Source organism: Solanum verrucosum, unplaced genomic scaffold (assembly GCF_900185275.1).
Source record: "Solanum verrucosum unplaced genomic scaffold, falcon-dt-bn FXZP01000262.1, whole genome shotgun sequence".
NCBI classification, from domain to species: domain Eukaryota; kingdom Viridiplantae; phylum Streptophyta; class Magnoliopsida; order Solanales; family Solanaceae; genus Solanum; species Solanum verrucosum.
In genome coordinates, this window is record NW_026020366.1 from 2471044 (window position 1) to 2491112 (window position 20069).

General features: G+C 35.6%; 1 pseudogene; it reads right to left on the reverse strand.

Moving 5' to 3' along the window:
• Positions 1 to 16855: 16855 nt before the first annotated feature.
• On the reverse strand, positions 16856 to 17852 carry LOC125837866 (uncharacterized; annotated as a pseudogene).
• Between the last annotated feature and the right edge of the window lie 2217 nt (positions 17853 to 20069).

Genomic DNA, 20069 nt, shown 5'->3' on the forward strand with positions numbered 1-20069 from the left:
ATTTTAAACCCATTCTCCTATTTTCCCAAAAACTTAACTAAATCCACTCTCCAAAATTTCCTCTCAACCTAAGGAAGAAAGAGAAGCTAGGGTTCATTCAAGGGTATCAATTCATGATTTATCTTGGGCTTTGAGTAACAAGGTATGTGGGTATTCCTTCATCTTGGGCTTTGAGTAACAAGGTATGTGGGTATTCCCCCATGAATTCTATTCCTCCATGGAGTCCCCAAGGTTCTCAATTTTCCAATTGATCCAATTAGGGTTCATCCAAGTTCAATATAGGTTTTATTCAATTATGATTTCTATTGTTGATTAAGTCTTCTAATGCATGATTTAATGATTATTACATGAAACTTAGTTTAAATTATAGGGACTCATATATGATTCATGATTTTAAATTATGAACCTATGATGCACCCAAAAACTTATGAACTATGAATTATGAATTTATGAAGATATGCATGCTTTTATGAAAATTGACGTAAATGATTTTGATGATGTTTTGATAGAGAGGGAAATAGACTTCAGTATTAACCTTCTCCCAAATACGCAGCCTAATTCTATTCCTCCTTATAAAATGACTCCGGCTAAACTAAAGGAGTTGAAAGAGCAACTGAAGGATTTGTTGGATAAGGGTTTCATCCGACCGAGTATCTCTTCATGGGGTGCTCCAGTTTTGTTTGTTAGAAAGAAGGATGGTTCTCTTCGTATGTGCATTTACTATCATCAGCTGAACAAGGTGACCATTAAGAATAAGTATCCTCTCCCAAGGATAGATGATTTGTTTGACCAACTTTAAGGGGCAAGTTACTTCTCTAAGATTTGATCTTCGATTGGATTATCACCAATTGAGGGTGAAAGAAGATGACATTCCAAAGATAACTTTTCGAACTCGGTATGGTCATTATGAGGTTTTGGTTATGTCATTTTGGTTGACTAATGCTCCAGCGGCATTTATGGATTTGATGAATAGGGTGTTTAGACAATACCCTAATATGTTGGTGATTGTGTTCAACACTATTATTTTGATCTACTTGAGAAGTGAGAATGAGCATATTGACCACTTGAGAACTGTATTGCAAATTATTAAGGACCAACAACTGTTTGCAAAGTTTAGTAGATGTGAGTTTTGGCTAAGGTCGATGGCTTTTCTTGGTCATATTGTCTCAAGTAAGGGTTTTTAAGGTAGATCCTAAGAAGACGGATGCGGTCAAGAGTTGGCCTAGACCTCTATCACCTTCGGACATTAGAAGTTTCTTGGGTTTGTCCTATTACTATAGAAAGTTTGTTGAGGGGTTTTCTTTGATTGTCTCTCCTTTGATGACTTTGACTCAAAAGAAGGCTAAATTTGTATGGTTCGAAGCATGTGAAAAGAGTTTTCAAGAGTTGAAAGATAGACTTACTTCCGCCCCGGTGTTGACTTTACCGGAAGGGACGGATGACTTTGTTGTTTATTGTGATGCCTTTAGAGTTGGGTTGGGATGTGTGCTTATGCAAAATGGTAAAGTTATTGCCTATGCTTCAAGGCAACATAATATCCATGAGAAGAATTACCCTACCCATGACCTTGAATTAGCGGCGGTTGTCTTTGCATTAAAGATTTGGAGGCATTATTTGTATGGGGTTCATGTTGATGTTTTCACTTGCAATATGTGTTTAAGGAAAAGGACTTGAATCTTCGCCAAAGAAGGTGGCTTGAGTTATTAAAATATGACATGAGTTTTCTTTATCACTACAGTAAAGCTAATGTGGTAGTGAATGCTCTTAGTTTGTTTACTATGGGTAGTGTTACCCATATTGAGGAAGAAAAGAAAGAGTTGGTTCGAGATGTTCATAGATTGGACCGATTAGGTTTTCAATTAGTGGACTCCACCAAAGGTGGTGTTATGGTTCATAATAGTTCCGACTCATCTTTTGTGGCGGATGTAAAGACCAAGTAAGGTTTTGATCCAATATTGGTTAACTTGAAAGAAACGGTACTTAAGAAATCTGTTGAGGCTTTCTCCTAAGGGGGAGATGGTGTTCTTAGATATCAAGGTCGTTTATGTGTTCCTAATGTTGATGACTTAAGGGAACAGATCTTGTTAGAAGCCCATAGTTCTCGGTATTTCATTCACCCAGGAGCTACCAAGATGTACCGTGATTTGTGGGAGATCTATTGGTGGAATGGAATAAAGAAGGATATTGCGAAATTTATGGATAAGTGTCCTAATTGTCAACAAATAAAGGTTGAACATCAACGACCGGGAGGATTATCCCAAGACATTAGCATTCCTACTTGGAAGTGGGAAGATTTGAATATGGACTTTATAGTAGGTTTGCCTTGCACCAGGTGACAACATGACTCGATTTGGGTGATAGTAGATCGGATGATGAAATCAACTCATTTCCTTCCCATTAAGGTTACTTATTCGGTGAAAGATTATGCTAAGTTGTACTGGAGGGAGATGGTAATGTTACATGAGTACCCTTGACCATTATTTCCAATCGTGGTACTCAATTTACCTCACCATTTAGGAAATCTTTCCTAAAGGGTCTTGGTACTAAAGTTAAGCTTAGCACGACTTTTCATCCACAAACCGATGGGCAAGTGGAGCGTCGTACTATACAAGCTTTGGAAGACATATTGAGAGTTTATGTGATTGATTTTAAGGGTAATTGGGATGACCATTTACCATTGATTGAATTTGCCTATAACAATAGCTATCCCTCGAGTATTGTATGGCTCCATTTGATGCTATTTATGGTAGGAGGTATAGATCTCCGATAGGTTGGCTTGAGGTGGGTGAAGTTGCTCTAATAGGTTGTAAGTTGGTACATGAGGCCATAGAGAAGGTTCGACTTATTAGATAAAGGTTGAAAACGGCTCAAAGTCGACAAAAATCATATGCCGATGTTAGAAGAAGAGATCTTGAGTATGATGTTCATGATTGGGTTTACTTGAAAATCTCACCCATGAAGGGTGTAAGGAGGTTTTGTAAGAAAGAGAAGCTTAGTCCCCGTTATGTAGGCCAATATGAAATTTTGAGTCGTGTTGGTAAGGTTGCTTATGAGCTTGATTTTCCTAATGAGTTGGCATCGGTGCATCCGATTTTCCATGTCTCTATGTTGAAGAAATGTGTTTGTGAGCCGACATACATAGTTTCCTTAGAAGGGTTGGGAGTTGATGAAAGTCTTTCTTATGAGGAAGTTCGGTTGAGATTTTAGACCGGCAAGTTAAGGAGTTAAGAAATAAAGAAGTTGCTTCTGTGAAGGTATTATGGAGGAATCGTTTAGTTAAGGATGCTACTTGGGAGGCCGAGGCCAATATGATGTCCTGATATCCTTATCTCCTTCCTTCTACTCCTACTCTAGCTTGAGGTAATGAGTTCCTCATGGTTTATTCTTGTTTTGGGAGTCATGTGTGCTTTATGTGTTTCCATAATTTCCTTATGTTATGCATGTTCATGAAAAGTTAAGTTATGAGAAAATGAGTCAATTTGTTGATTTTCCTCATGTTGTTGTGCATTGAGTATGAGTTGCCTATAGATTTCATGAGACGATATGTTGAACATACATTAACTATGATGTTGAGTATGAATTGCATAAAGGCTCCATGAGAGAATGTTTAGCATGCATTTAGCTTGGAGAAGGTAGTTCCTCCTTGAACATGAGAAATATTGAATTTCATGCATATTGGGTTGCTAGATGTAGTTCCTACTTCCTTATGATGCATTGAGTATGTTTAGCTTGGAGTCGATAGTTCCTCATTGGTTATATGCATTTTAATGAGTTGCATGCATGATGGGTTGCTAGTCTTGAGTCTTTTCGTTTATAGGTGTGTCTAGAATCTCATTCAAAGACGAATGATCCAAGGGGGAGATATTACAACACCCCGTATCCAAAAAGGCCAAATAGCAGTTTCCTAAAAGTTGCAGGTGCCAAACCACGCCAACCACCCACGGCTCGTGGATGGGACCACGGACCGTAGATGTGGTATGTGGATGACCTGCCTAGCAGTGGTCTGAGGGCCAAGAACTACGACATGACCTACGTACCATAGGTCAGACCACAGTCTGTGGTCAAGGCCCATGGTTCGAAGCCCCAAATCCCCAAATCTCTTAAACTAACCACGGTCCACCAGGACGGGCCGTAGGTCAGACCATGGTTCATCGACTGGGGTCCGTTGGTGGTCAGCTAGCAGTTAATTTCAAGGTTAGTTGGGTCTTTTCCTAATTAATCAGTTCCTATACTATGTTTTTTTGCCTATGTTTAGGACCCCGATATAAGTCTTTTTACCCCGAAATTCACTCCATTCAATTTATTCTTCCAAAATCACAAAAGAAGAACTCTCAAATAATTCTCTCTCTAGAAACTTGAAGAAGAAGAAGGAGATCCAAGCTAGGGTTCAAGATCAAGCTTCCATACTTATATTTCTTTGGGCTTTGATAGTAAGGTATGATAGTTTCATACATGGGTTCCTTTCACCCATGGACTTCCCTCAAATTCTTCAATTTCAAAAATGTGGAAATTCCCAATTGTTAGGGTTTTCTTCAATTGTCATGGGTTCTCTTCAAAGTTCATTCAAATGATTTAATTATGTTATATTAAGCATGAATTGATGAAATGCCATGATTTTCATGATGTTTCCCCATGAACCCATGTAAATCCTATATTTCTCAACTATGATGATATGATGTGGGTCTTTGTTTATGAAAGAAGAGTTTTATGAAATTAAGCATGTATTGCATGCTTTACATGAATTTATGATGAAATCCATATGTAACCCATGATTTTCAAGTAATGATGCATAAAAGTGGGTTTTGAACTTAAAGAGTTAAATTATAAACTTATGCATTTTCTTATGAAAGTTATGCAATTGTTTTAAGGGTGCTTTGAGAGTAAAGTACCAATGATGATGTTGTTGTTTTGTTGAACGGATATTCTCATAAACACATACTAGAATGGTTGTGAAAGGACATTCTCGCATAGTAAGGATTCTTAGGTTGAAAGGTTTTTTCACCTAATTGAATCAAAGATTAAAAGTGATCATGGATGGTGAAAGGTATTCTCACGCATGGTCTAATGAGCTATTCTAATATGATGTCTTTAGCTTGGATGGTTATCCAAGGATACCTTTAAATGGAACATGAGATAAGTCAAGACTTAATTTCCCACAACAAGATGAATAATGAACTAAGGTTACCTCAAGAAGTATTGCATACGAGTTCAAAGGCTTTTAAAGATTAGCTTGCATTTGACCATGTTTTATGAAGTATGATTTCTAACTTCTTTTATATCATGTTTTAGCTTGGTAAATTGCATGTCATGAAATGAAATACCTTTTTTAGCATGTTTTAAATGTTTTATGCATGGCTATCATACTTGGTACATTGTTTTGTACTAATGCATACTTTGCCTACATTTTTCCCAAATGTTGGGTATGACAGACATTTTTCCCAATTGCATGTCGTGGCTAGAGCTTGTATTTGATCAATTCCCGAGCTTGGTGAGTTCTCATGATTCGAGGATGAATTTCCATTGTTTAGTTTCTTTCATGTACTTCTCTTTTGAACATGATGTATGGGCTAGGCCCAATTTCATTCTATTCTATTAGATGGCTATGATGAGACAAGATGTCTAGACTGTTTTTCTATATAAAATGTTTGGACTTTGAAATGTCATTTTTACTCTTATTGTTCTATTTCTTATGTTATGAGAGCTAAGTGGATTGTATGGAGTCCTTCGGGGCTCTATACGCCATGTTACATCTAGGGGGTACCCCTGAGTCGTGACAAACTTGTGTTCGATGCACTCACTAACATCACCGAACATGTTCAACGTATCGCCATCTAGAGCTTAAGCTCTTCGAACCTACTTAAATATTACCAAACCTGAAGGTTGATTTGGCGGACCCAATGGAGTTTGCATAATGCACTTCGGCGAATTGCCCTTTGGAGATCTGATTGTCGATCTGGACAGTGCACTTTTCCATCTTTTCATGCTCAAAGGGCAGACAAGAATCATTCCGTCTAGTATCTTCGGCGCATCGTCCTTTAGGTTATGGCCTCACCCAATCTACCCTTATCAATTTTTAAACCTTTTTTCCACCTGCACTAATAACACACGTTATTCAAAAGTAGTAAAACAAAAGTAAGACTTGAGTTGCCTCTCAATAAACGTCTTATTTAATGTCGTGGCACAACATAGTCCTCAAATTTCAACTATCATTTATGGCGTTTGGGATGGTATCACTAGGCAAAGTTCCCTTTTGCCTTGGATTTAGATGAGTGGCAATTTGACCCAGTTGGGTCTCCAGCTACTTGATCAAGACTGAATGTGAAGTCACTATTTGAGTTAAAGTGGAGAAAACTTTTTTCAAATCTTTCAACACCTTATCGGATCCTTTAACCTTGTTATAAATCCTCACATGCATGTCTTCAATTTTGCTTCCTTCTAGATCATCTGGATCTTTTGGGCGTGGACGATCATAGGAAGGCACGTATCTATCTTTGTCAACCTCCCTGTCTCTCCAATTTCAACCCCTTCAATCTTTCCAACCACTATCTCTATCCTTGTTCCAACGTTGGTTCTCACCCTAACATTGATCATTGTTGTAAGACCCCCCCCCCCCACTTGATTTCCCAAGTATTGAACCTCTTTATTGTATAATGCCTCAAATTTGGCATCATTCGGACAGTGCCCACTATTTGTTCCAACCATATTTACTAGCTTAGTTCCACCTCCCATGACATGTTTGGATAGCAAATGATTTTGGTCATCATTTTGGCCATATTTTCATCCCTTTTATGGTCCTTTTTTATTTGTTCTTTACTCAAGCCTATTTGTACAAGGGGTGCTTGGTCTTCTCTTGTGTACCATGCTTGGTTGAACTTAGTCATATCACCTAACAACCATACCGCTACATCTATGGTTGGCTCATCAATCCACCATGGACCAAGTGATCAACCACATTTTTATTTACAGAATCAAGGCTCTGATAAAAGTATTGCAGCAATAAATTCTCTGGAGCGCCATGCGTTGGACATTGCAAGAGTAACTTCTTGAACCTCAGTGATGTTTCATATAAGGGATCACCTCCAAGACTTTTGAAATTCTGGATTTGGAGAGGAAGTTTAACCATCTTTGAGGGTGGGAAGAATCGTTCCAAAAACATCTCTGTTAGCTCATCCCACGAAGTAATAGAATCAGTTGGTAACTCTGCCAACTATCTTGTAGCCTCTCCCATTATAGAGAACAAAAATAGTCTCAACCTGATGGATTATTAGAAGATATTCTTGAACACAAAGGTCCACACACCTCCTTAAAATTCCTAAGGTGCTATGGGGATCCTCATGAGATAAGCCCCTAAAAATTTCTTTCATTTGGAGCAATTGGATCATAATACCGGTGATGTGAAACACCGTCCTCCAGGTTGTATGAGGTATTCAGATTGTTCCCGTGTTTTAAATGACATTAATGGGCATGTCATTCAGGTCACCAATATTATCATTTTGACCATAGTGACTATCACTGTCACTCACATGGTCACTCATCTTGTGAACCTGCAAATCTGCCGACAACAACTCTACTACAAATAAACCAAATAAAAATGTAATTTCTCAATTATAATTCTCAACTACCGCTCCCCGATAGTGGCCCCATTTTTTATAACGCTAAAATCACGTTTAAAAACCAATTAAAAAGGTGAGTGATCATAGTCAGTAAAAGCCCAACAAAGAGTCGGGGTCGAATCCCATAAGGAGTATAAAAGGAAGTGAAAGGGTGTATTAGCCCTGAAAGAAGAGTCATTTGATATTCAAATGATGGGACAACGGCCAGACACCTAGATGATAAACACGTGGCAATTGCAACGATTCTAATGCATAATTCAAAATGCAATGTTAAGAATGCTAACCTTCGAGAACGGACCGGGTCCCTATATGTAGTTTGAATGTAATTGCCTAGATCTGTCCTGACCTACCTTTTCCTTCAGCACTTTCACCATGTGTACAAAAGTCATAAGACTAAATTTGAGGATACATGCTCCTTTTGCATAATCATAAGAGGGTTAATTACTTTAGGCAGGATCCATTCAGTCATGTTTCAGCATCCCAACTTCAATTTGTTATCTCGGCCAGGTCCCTAGTCAGAGCTTTATTGAAGATATCAGCAATTTGATCGTTGGTCTTACATAATTGCATGTTGATATTTCCTTTGTCAACATTATCCCTCAGAAAGTGATGTCTCACATCAATATGCTAAGTCCTTTTATGATGGACTGGGTTCTTAGCCATATTGAGAGAACTTGTGTTATCACACGAGGGAGAGATAGTATGAGTAGCCACTCTAATAACTTCAAGCTGCTATTTGATCCACATGAGTTGAGAACACCAAGCTACATCTACTACATAATGTGCCTCAATTGTTGAACGAGAAACCTAATCTTATCTTTTAGTTCCCCATAAAATGAGAGATGAAAGACAGGTCCCATGTCTTCTTCAAATATCTCATGATTCTCTAGCAACTTTCAAGTGTGATTCCTTAGGACAAATTTGGAATATTGCACATATATCCAACGAGTGTAACATTTACATCTGAACCGTGTCCCCATATGAGTATCAACTGCCTTGACCTCCATCATGTGGAATTTCTTCAATAACTCCTTGATGTACTTTTCTTGGCAAATGGAGGCACCTTTAGAAGTTTACTTGATTTGCAGCTCCAAGAAGAAATTTAATTCTCCTATCATGCTCATTTCATAACTCACTACCCATGAGTGCAACAAACTCTTCACACAACACCTCAAAGGTTGTTCCAAAGATGATATAATCGATTGATACTTGAATGATCAACAATTCTTTTCCTTGTGATTTCAGAAAGAGGAACTTGTCAAAATTACCTCTTTTGAAACCATTGTCGAAGAGGAACTTGGACAACCTATCAGCCAATTAGAGAACCAAGTGTCATACTTTGCTTCTTTCAAATTGATGAAACTTTTTATTCCTTGCTAGCCATTGAGCTTGATTAGCTTCTTCATTCTCACCTTCGAAATATGCATTATCAGTTTGAACTACATCATCTTTGATCAACATTGTCTACGAGACCAGATCCCTTATCAGGTTCATCATCTGCATCAGCTTCTTTGGGATGGATGGATTCCTGATGAGGATATTATTTAGCAACTTAACCGTGTAGACCGTCTCTCTATCTAAATCAGCTCTTCAATCTCAAAATCCACTTTGTTTTGCAACTTCTCAATTCTTCCAGACTTATCAAAAATCTCATGAACACTTTCTTCAGTGCATAAATTTCTTTTTATTATACACTCGATAAGCCTTGCTGGAGGAAGAATATTCCACAAATACTTTTTCATCATTATTGGGATCAAACTTACCAATATCATCCTTCCCATTGTTCAGAACAAAATATTCACAACCAATATTCTTTAGATTACTCAATTTAGGCTTTCTATTGTTGGGCAGTTCATAAGGAAATTTGTTGAGGATTGACCTGATCAGACACATGTTGGTTACATAGAAAAGTAGTCCAAGTGAACCTTGAGAAGTGGAATCACAAAAATATACTTCATTATCTTTTCTAAATCTTCACTAGACCATACATATCTATATGGAGCAGCTCAAAAAGTCTGATGGGGCACACTTGCTTCTTTTGCTTAAATGATGAGTTGGTTTGCTTCCCAATAACACAAGTATCACAAAATTTCATCTGCAAATTTTATCTTTGGCAGACTACGAACAAGGTCCCTTGACACAAGTTGTTTCAATAGAGAAGAACTCACATGGTCAAGTCTCTTATGTCGTAGATTTGTATCCTCACCTTGAGCCCTAGGGAACGTGAGATTGTTAATACGAGCAGTGTTCAGATCAGCAGGATACATGTTCTTGCATCACTTTTCTGTCAAGATCACCACCTGAGAGATCTAGTTTGTGACCACACATTTATCGGATACGAACTTAACTCCATTTCCTTTATCACAAATCTATGAAACACATAGAAGATTGTACTTCAACCCATTGACATAGTACACAACTTCAATGGAGTGTTCCACAGACTTTCAAATCCTGCCTACACCAAGAATGTACGCTTTCTTTCCATTTCCAAAAGAGACACCTCCGGCTTCAAGTGCTTTGAGAGATAGGAAGTTTTTAGTTTTCCCAATCATGTGCTTTGAACATTCAGTATTTATGAACCAACACTCACTAGCGCTACCTTTCTCACTTGCATAGAAAGCATCTTGTTAGCCTTGGGAACCTATTTGAGACAGAGTTTCCAGTAAGCAGATAAATGAGTGATAAGAAATTTTTTTGTCTAGTAAGGCAAATTGTTTTTCTTCAACTTACTACAAGAAGCACGACCATGTCCCTTCTTTTGCATGTTCCTTTGTTTGGAATAGTTTGAAAAAATTTCTTCATGTTTTTTTCCAGACAAGACAATCTTTCTTAATATGTCTATTTCGACCACAATGCACACATAACAAATTATCAGCAACAGAGATATATTTGATGTGAGGATTGTATACGGGGTCTATCTTCTCACAACCCAGCCCTCATCTACTGTTGTTACCTTGACTAGTTAAATTTGTTAGCATTTTAGAGAAAGTGGTCCATTTGAGGGATTTGTTCAATTCCTCTTTTACACGTACCACGTCTCTCTCCAATACAATATTTCTTTCTAGAGTAAATTGCATCTTTATTTCAGCAATGCACAACTTATTTTCAAGCTCAAGTTCTTTCCTTTAGAAACCACTGTAGTCACCATTTTTTTCTTTTCCTTCAGTTCTGGACTTTCAACTTCTAGAACAACCATTTTTTTCCATATCAGATATTTGGGTAACTAGACCAATTTTTCCATCTTGAAACATGTCTAGGCTATTGTTCAAGAGATCCTTCTCAGTAGTTAGCTCACTGATCGAATCAATTAGTACAACAACTAGCTTTCTCAATTTTCTAATGGAAAAGATATTCACATTTTGCTTAAAGTCAAATATGGTTACCTCTTCATTTTCATCGTCCTCTTTTGATTTTGCCATGAAGGCAAACATATAATCAAATATTTCTTCATCTTATTTTACTACGAGCATGGAAGCATCATCAGGGTGTTCAGAATCATCTGAATTACCTAAGGTATTTCCCCAGACGGCCAGAGTTTTCTTCACCATATAATCAGTAGTTTCTCTTTTGCATGACTTGTTAGCGACCTAGTCCATTCTCTTTTCATTGTCTACTCCAGACTTGACATATTTCTTGTTCTCCCCCTTGTGTATAGGACATTCTTTGATGAAGTGACCTGATTTACCACACTTGTGACAAAAGTCATTTGAGTATGTAGCCTTTTCAAGGTTTCCTTTCTTCATGAGACCTCCGTGTTTTCTCACGATTTTTTGAAATCATCGAGCAAGATAGGCCACGTTCTCATCTATTTTAGGAATTTCACTTTGTGACACCTTGAGAGCAAGTGATTTATTCTTTTTTTGCATCTTTCTTCCGATCAGACTCATTATACAATTTTCGGGGTTTGGGAACAACTCTTGTGATTTCTCCATCCTACATATCGATTGTAGGAAAGTGAGAACCATCAAGAACAATCTTCAAATGCTCACTATCCTCATCCATCAGATAGTCATGCATGCAAGCATTCCACCAACTGTAGACCATGCAATTAAATCGAAGTGGCTTGGTTGATGATTGACCCTCTTCCAGGTTTAGTGGAGTATCCATCTTTTCCCCAAGATTATCTCTTGGTATTAACTTGATAGAGAGCCCAAGCTCTAATACCAATTGATAAAATGGATGTTTCCACTAGTGATCACTGGACCAGGTCCCTCAAAAGAATAATAGTGTGGAAAATAAATAATTCAAGGTAAATTAGACACACAAGATTTTACATGGAAATCCCCTTGCTCAAGGGAGGAGAAAACCACGTCCTATCCTCAAAGGATTTCTTTCCACACTCAATTTCACTAAAAAGGAGCAAATTTTCAAATTACAAACTTTTGCAACCTAGGAATTAAAACTCTTTAATCCCTTCCCCCTTACTACAACAACTCTACTACAAAGGAAACTAAGAAATAACTCAATTGCCCATTAAACCAACTAACTCTAGTTGATTTGGACTTCAAGAAACCAACGAGGCTAACCCTAGCCACCAACTACAGATCTCAAAGATAGGAACATAAAAAAGTAGCAACTCTATTGCACACACACATCAACTAACTCTAGTTTACACTCCTAGGAAACTCTACCAAAGAGAACATCAAAACAATATGTAAACAGACTTCACTAAAACATAGATGATTCGACTAACTCTAGTTAATACGACTCTAACTATAGACTTAGACAAGCAACTAATATACTATCCTTTATAACTTAGGAGTAGATTTACAATATAAGAATACAAGACACAAAGCTCAAAATACAACAAAAGACGCTTCAGCACTCCATCAGGTCCCTTGTTGAGTATGGACAATGTTCTTCCTTGAAGATGGCTTTTTCTTTGTAAGCTTATGAATTTTCAAAATTCAAGACTTTGTTTGCCAAGACTTGAGTTTTGTCTTTGGAGAAAAGACTAATATGATATGGACACAAACCCTTTGAGCAAAGCCATTGGCTGAGAGCCTGCTACTCTAAAAAGTCGTGCACCAACCACATCAGATTTGACATTTTTTAGATAGTTGTCTTTTGTCTTTTTCATGTATGCAGTCTTTCCTCAACCAGGTTCCTTGTTAGATCTAGAAGTTTGTTAAATCATCAAAACTTCAAATCAACTTACAATAACACAGACATATAGTGACGGCTCCTTCGTACATGTCTTTATGGCATTTTTGTATTTTATATGAATCAATTTCTTCTTCATCGCCAACCAAAGGACCTTTTGTGGTACTTTATCATATGTTTTCTCTTGGTAAATTAACATGTGTAAATCTTTCTTCATTTGCGATAAAAAAAATCCCATTAATTTCTTAGAAATATTTTAGCATTCGTGATGGATCTATCGAGCATAATCCAAATTGGTTATATTTCACTCTTTTCATGAGAATCTTTAAGAGAATCACGCCATATGAATAAATACAAACGTTGGGAAATGCGTCTATATTTTTTTAAAAAAATAAGAAAAAGAAGTTAGTATTAGCAATTCAATTACACCATTTCATGAGTAAAAGCAACAATAGTTAGAAACAATATAACACAATGCCTAAGCCAGTTTAAATGGGCTTATTTTTAAGTTCTTTTAAGTCAAAATAGTTTTAAGCACTTTTATAGTGTTTGAGTAAAATTATATATATAAAAAAGCTTTTAAACACTAGATTTTAAGCCAAAATAATAAATATAAGTCAAAAGTCATAAGTTAGGAATCCTAGCTTGTGGCTTGTGGCTTTTGGCTTATAAGCTAAATGCCAAAACCCAATGAAAACAAATTCTTAGTATCTTGCTTTTAGACAAATAAATCTTTTTATATCCAAGTCATAAAATACATATTTAAAGTGTCGAAGCAAATAAAGATTTTTATTGTCTTCTGAAATAAACAATCTTCATAACATAGCCATCTAAAACTAATGGAAGAATTGCACAAAAGAACTGACAGAATCCAATATTTAGAACAATTTTAACTTTCTCACCTTTACGAAATAATCTTATTACTACAAAAATGCTATGAAATGCCTAAATCACAAATTCCAATAGCCTTTTTCTCTTTTTAGAATTTGATGTCTAATCAAATGCCTTCACATAGAATGAAATGAAATGAGCCTGTTTAAATTTTTATTTTGTGAAGAGTTAACATCTTTGCATTCCAAATTACCCTATTCAGCAATGGGCAAATAGTTCGTTTTAACCTTTAGAATCATCATTGTAAACTCTTGTGGTACTTTCGACATATGAATATGAATGTAAAAGCACAACTGACTCAAGATCACATATAATTGCATTGTCCTTCTACAAAAATTAGTGAACTTTCATCAGTTTTACTCATGTCTTGTTTTGATTGTTTCATTATCATTAAATTAAAGTAACATCAATAAACCTACATCGTTACGTTCTCAGGTTTCAAATTGCATAACATCAGCCAGCTCGCGTGTACTAGATGTAGGGAATATGCTATTTGTGATGGTATTTTCAATGCGGTAATTGGCCAATCAAGTACTGTAAAAAATATAAAAGTCAATCACTACAACATTTTAGGCCTACGGCCACCCCAGTAAAGTGTAGCCTAAACTAGCAAACAGTGTGGCCTTTGATAAAAGGCTACACTTTTGGACTTTAAGCAACGCTTTTTACGGGGTGGCCTAAAGAGGCGTCACCTTTGACATTAGGCAACACTTTTTAAATGTCGCCATCACAGCTACATATAAAGCATAGCCAAAGAGGTGTAAGGGCACGCTTTGTAGTGATGCATTAGCGACACCTTTTTTTTATTATACTACACTTAAAAGCGTTGCCTTTTCTTTGTTATTGGTCACACTTAAAAAGTGTTGCCTTTTATATCTCATCTAGAGCAACACTTATAAAGTGTAACTTTTCTTATGAACAAGATAACATAGGACGTTCTACAACAACATTTTTGAAGTGTGGCAATGTTGTGTAGAATTTTGTAGCCACAATTTTTTTATTTTTAAGAATAATAATTTTTATTTGCATATATTCAATAATCACATAATTAAATATACAAGTGACCTAAAGCACAAAATTAACTAATAATTAAATCGAAGCTATATATTTCAAATAAACTTCGAAAAACATGTCTTGTACAACCAATACTTAGAAAGTGATTGCTTAAAGATCTCTACTATCAATAAACGCCACAAACTCAAATGCATCAAACATACATACAATAGTACAAAAACTCTTCATCGTTCACTACAATAGATCGAGTTTACTTCTTGCCACAATTCAAATTCAATTACCGGCATTTTCCTGCACATTCAAAATAAAATTATAAGTTGGTGAAATAAGTCATGTATTTAATATGCTTAAATTCACAGTAAGCCAAACCAATTCATAACAATAAAGATGTGGAATTGCATAATTAGAGAGTATTCACTGTAAGCCAACCAATTCAAAAGTGGACTCCTACTTTTAGGCCTGAGGAGAAAACACCTATAGTCCCTATTTGGATTTCTCTACCGGAGCTACCTTGGCATTGCTATCAAAAGGACATCTTGTCAGCCTTATTGAGTCCTATTGGCAAAATTCTGTACTTGGACACTGCTTCTATCCAAAAAAAACTAGAGGAAGTGTTGCTAGGGTCAAAGTCCAAATCGATCTTACCAAAAAGAGACCTCCTCATGTGTGAATGGGGTTGAATGAAGAAGATCTCAACATAGAGAGGTGGCAAACTATTTAATATGAGCATATTCTGGATTCCTGCATGTATTGTAAACACCAAGGACACTTGTTACATGTCTATACTATTAAGCAAAGAGATGAGGAATTTAAAAAAAGAAAAGAGTTGGAGGTTGATAGGAAGAACAAAAACAAGGGGAACAAGGGGAACAAGGCAAACAAGATTCCAGAAACCTGCAAATGCAATACATAAATAGAGAGGATGGAAACACCAATTCACAATACCAGCAGCACCAAAAACAAGGAAATAACAACAAGCCCGTTGATGAAGAATGGCAAACTCAGAACAGGAAAGCTTACAGGCCAGTTCAACATTGCATGGACATACCAAAATAACCCAAGGAAACATTGCAGCAGCAGCAGACTCATCACATAAGTATGACTACTAATTCTGCACTCCCTACTTATAATAATTTCATTGATTTTTCTATCCAGGATCAATCAAACAATTAAGAAGGAGCCAAAAATCAGAATTCAAAAAATAAGGATACAATGGACACACAAATTAATAATACGTAAATTTTCTGGTCATATAGGACATACAGACTACATAACCAAACAAATAAAAAAAAAACTAGTTACCTGGACACAAACAAACAGGCTGCATAGCCAACAATGCCACACTCCCAGTTCGAACAAAAAAAGCATGTTACCTGGAAAAAACAATAGCTACTCTTAATGTATATTTGAAATAATCACACCACATTTTCATATCTAATTTCAGGCATATTTTTATTCCTAACTCAAAAATTAGGATATCTTCATTTAACCTCTTACTTATTTTGGTAGCTCTCGAAAGTCATGAATAAATATAATTAAGTTGCTCATTTTCTCAAAAAAAAAAAGTGAATCAACAAGGACTTGTATAAATTAGCATCAAACTCTTCTATATTTTCAATCAACATAACAAAAAAATGACTAAGTTCCAAGGAACCAACCTCTATGCAATGATCTCACTTGATGCCATGTTCAACTGCGAACAACTGTAGTTTTTAGAGGAAGATAGACAACCCAACTTTAGATTAGAGTTGGTCAGAAAATTGCTTACTGTGAAAACGACTAAGAAATGATCAAAATATTACAATGAACAATATAATACAATTAAACAACTACAAATCCTAAAACAATCTATATTCAAAGTACATTTAAATTTTGCTTGCATAACAACTGTCTCTTACTTATGCTCCAAAATATTGACATGCACATTTATTCAACTTCTGTAAGAGTGCAGCCTATGATGAACCAGCTCAGTTTTATCAAAGCTGATTGAATTAATTTCTACAAGAGCTAGAATCTTGGATCTTATAATTATCATGAGTTGAATTAATTAATTGCCCTGTATGACTTGATTTGAATTCATTTATCCCACTTTATCATCTAACATGATTTCCATTTTTGGAGATATCTTTATTGATCTGACTGGAAAGCAATTACCTTTTCATTGATTTTATTAGCTATAAGGAATCAAAATTTGTATTCTAATTAATCGTCGAGTAACATAACATATACTTGTGCTAGTGCTTGATTGGAGGTGGCTTGGAGAATACCCTAATGCAGATATTTAGGCAACTTGTTCCTGGTAAAATTAGGATAAAATAGCTTATAAAAATGATACAGAAACAGATATATATATATGTAGAAATAAGGCTGAATTTATATTTAGATACTTGATATCAGGTGGTAGGTGGACAAGAACATCTTGGACACGGAAAATTAATAACTACAATACCTCCAGACACAGCCCGTTCAGTCATAGTGATGTCTTTTGGTATCTACTTCATATTTGCCTCTACTAATGTTAACATAGCCATCATGTGGAGGACAAACAATAATTCAAACCAGGAGTTTGCTACAGAGGTTTCCTGCTAATTGAAAAAGAAGCAAAGGATCATAAATCACGTCAACAAGTGACAACCACTCAACAGATACTAAATTGATAAAAGAATTTGAACCTCTTGCCCATCTTCCAAGTTTTTCAACTTAAAAATAGTCAATTCTTGAAGCCTAAATTTTGTAAAATGACATCATATTGATTACCACTAAAATCATACGTTTGAAAGCATAAAGTACATAAATCTTTAAAGAGTGCTAACCTTTTCTAGTAAGGCCAACAAGAAGAGACAAATACTCCTCAAGTGCTTTTTGTAATTCATCAATAGCAGACACATCTAGGTAACAAAATGAAGTACTTACTTAATAGAGGGTACCTATATGTTGAAGCCAACATTTTTAGTGTATTTATACATACATGTATCTTGCGCAATGAGCAGAATTTGATTCCTTATAGAAGTTAGTCTATCAGCAAGATCCTTAGGAATGACACCCTTTAGTGTCCTCTGTAGATCACATTGAGCAGGAACATGCATTGAGGGGACAAATATGCTGACCTCAGGGATGATGCCCTTCTGCTTCTTCTTTTTTCCAACCTGGTAGACAGAAACCGTGCACCACATTGCTTTTCAAGGGGACTGATCTCAACTAGTAACATCCTACATAGGCATTGAATATTACAAGATTCTGGCAATGACAAAACACAAGATTGAAGCAGATCAATACACATTTATTATTTGCAATGTACATTAATTAATAAATGTTGGGAACTTACTGCAAATGTTAGGTTGCTAGTGTGGGCTGACACCAAATCATATCAGTATCCTCTCACTACCAAGTTCTTAAATCAATGGGTTGTGTCATGAGATGATATACACTTTGAAACCAATTGATATATATGATTCAATATAATAGAGCAATAACTGGTTCTCCAAGACTAAGCCACTGAACTGCCAAACAAACTGTACAAAAAAATTATAGTGCACATAAAAACACTTCCTATGCCCTCCCAAATTTGACTTCTTCTTAGAAAATTTTGCAAGCAAACTATTACTGTATTTGTGCAGCTTCTTCATTGTTTTCTATCTGCTCTTTCTTTTTATAGTGGACTGTTCTTAGTTATTAAACAATGATATTACACAATGGAAATATGAAAATATTATATCGAAAGACATTTTCAATGTTACGATATATTTCTTACTAATATCGTCTAGCAATAATAAAAAAATTTGTACCTCTTGAGTTGTTGAACTTTGGGCATATCAGTTATATAAAACAGAAGCTACATCAATGCACATTTATTCTCATAAGAGGCGTGTGATTAAATAATCAAATTCCTCAAAATTAACAAAGATATATGAATAAGAGCAACCAAAAGGAAAACAAAGTACAAATTCAACAACATCATAAATAGAATGAAAACGAAGTACAAATTCAAGAACTTCAGAAGTAGAATGAAGATGTCAAAACCAGTAATTTCTAAGAAACATAGAATCAAACGCTTAATACTCACAGATTTATATTGTAATAGCAGGACCAACAAACAGAAAGAACAAAGAACATAGTTTACAATAAATGATGTTCATGCTAAATTCTAGCAAAAAGCAATATCCAACACGGTGAGAATGATGAATGAGAAGAAGGTTTACATATTCACCGAGTGACTAAATCTATCTTCATCGCCATTGCTCATAGATTCTTCGGTTCCTCTAAATTCGAAATTCTTCAAATTGTTTCTCCCATCTGTCGGACCAAGGGGAAGAAGGGTTATGGAAATCTCCGTCTGCCATCAATAAGGTTACAATGGAGAATTTTGGGGAGAAAATGATGAGAAGGAGAGAAAGTTAGGGTTTAGGGTTTAATTTCTGAATAGTGCTAAAGGCAAATGACACCTGGGGGAGTTTTTTTATTTGGGGAAAAGCGTTTTGATGTTTGTGTTGAAAGTTCTTTTTTTTGGCCAATTAGAAATTGGAGGGAGAGTTGAATATATGGGAGGGAATATATTATTTTGGTGAAAATTTTAAGAAAATTATACGGCCATACTTGTAAAGTGTTGTTTTTAAAATTATAAAAATAGCACACTTTAAAAGTGTAAGTATAGGTGTAAATAGGCGTTGCTAATTATGTCATGATATGACTACACTTATAAAGTGTAGCCTATACCATTAAAGAGTATATTTTATAAACGTTGCCAAAAATATTGTGGTCAAAAGGTAGAAATTAAGGCTACGCTTTAAAAGTGTAGCTACAAATATTTTAGGCAACACTTTACAAGCGTTGTCCAGATTTAGTGTAACCTTAGGTCTAAAATGGTGTAGTGATGTTAGAAGGGAAAACATTTGTACATGGAAACAAGGAATGAAACAGAAATAAACAGTACCAATTTCAAAGAAAAAAAAGAAAGAATGAGACAGAAATATTGATCAAGACTATAGCAACTGAAAGCATGGTGTTAAAATTGACATTGTGACTTCGAGCTAAGAAATAAGATACTTAAGACACTAAATGAGAATTTTAACTGAAGGTTTTATGTCATGATTTGGTGTTCTTATGAGTAGGGATTAGAATTCAATCGATTGTTCAACATTTTTCTATCAACTGATATACAAGTATTGTATAAAGTTTGCAATACCATTACCATGATTCTTATCATCTTAAAGAGTTGAACATTTGGCCAACATATCTCTAATTCAATATTTTTCATACATTTATTCTGAGATGTCTAATTTTCTAACAAGTCTCTCCAGTATTGTAAATTCACTATAACCTAAAGATAATTTTTGGTATAGTGATTTATAGTCAATCTTAGTCATATTTGTCTCTTCTAGTCTATTGATTTGTGTTTAACTGATCGAATATACACAATCATAATATGGACAATAAAAGGGAAAATCATTT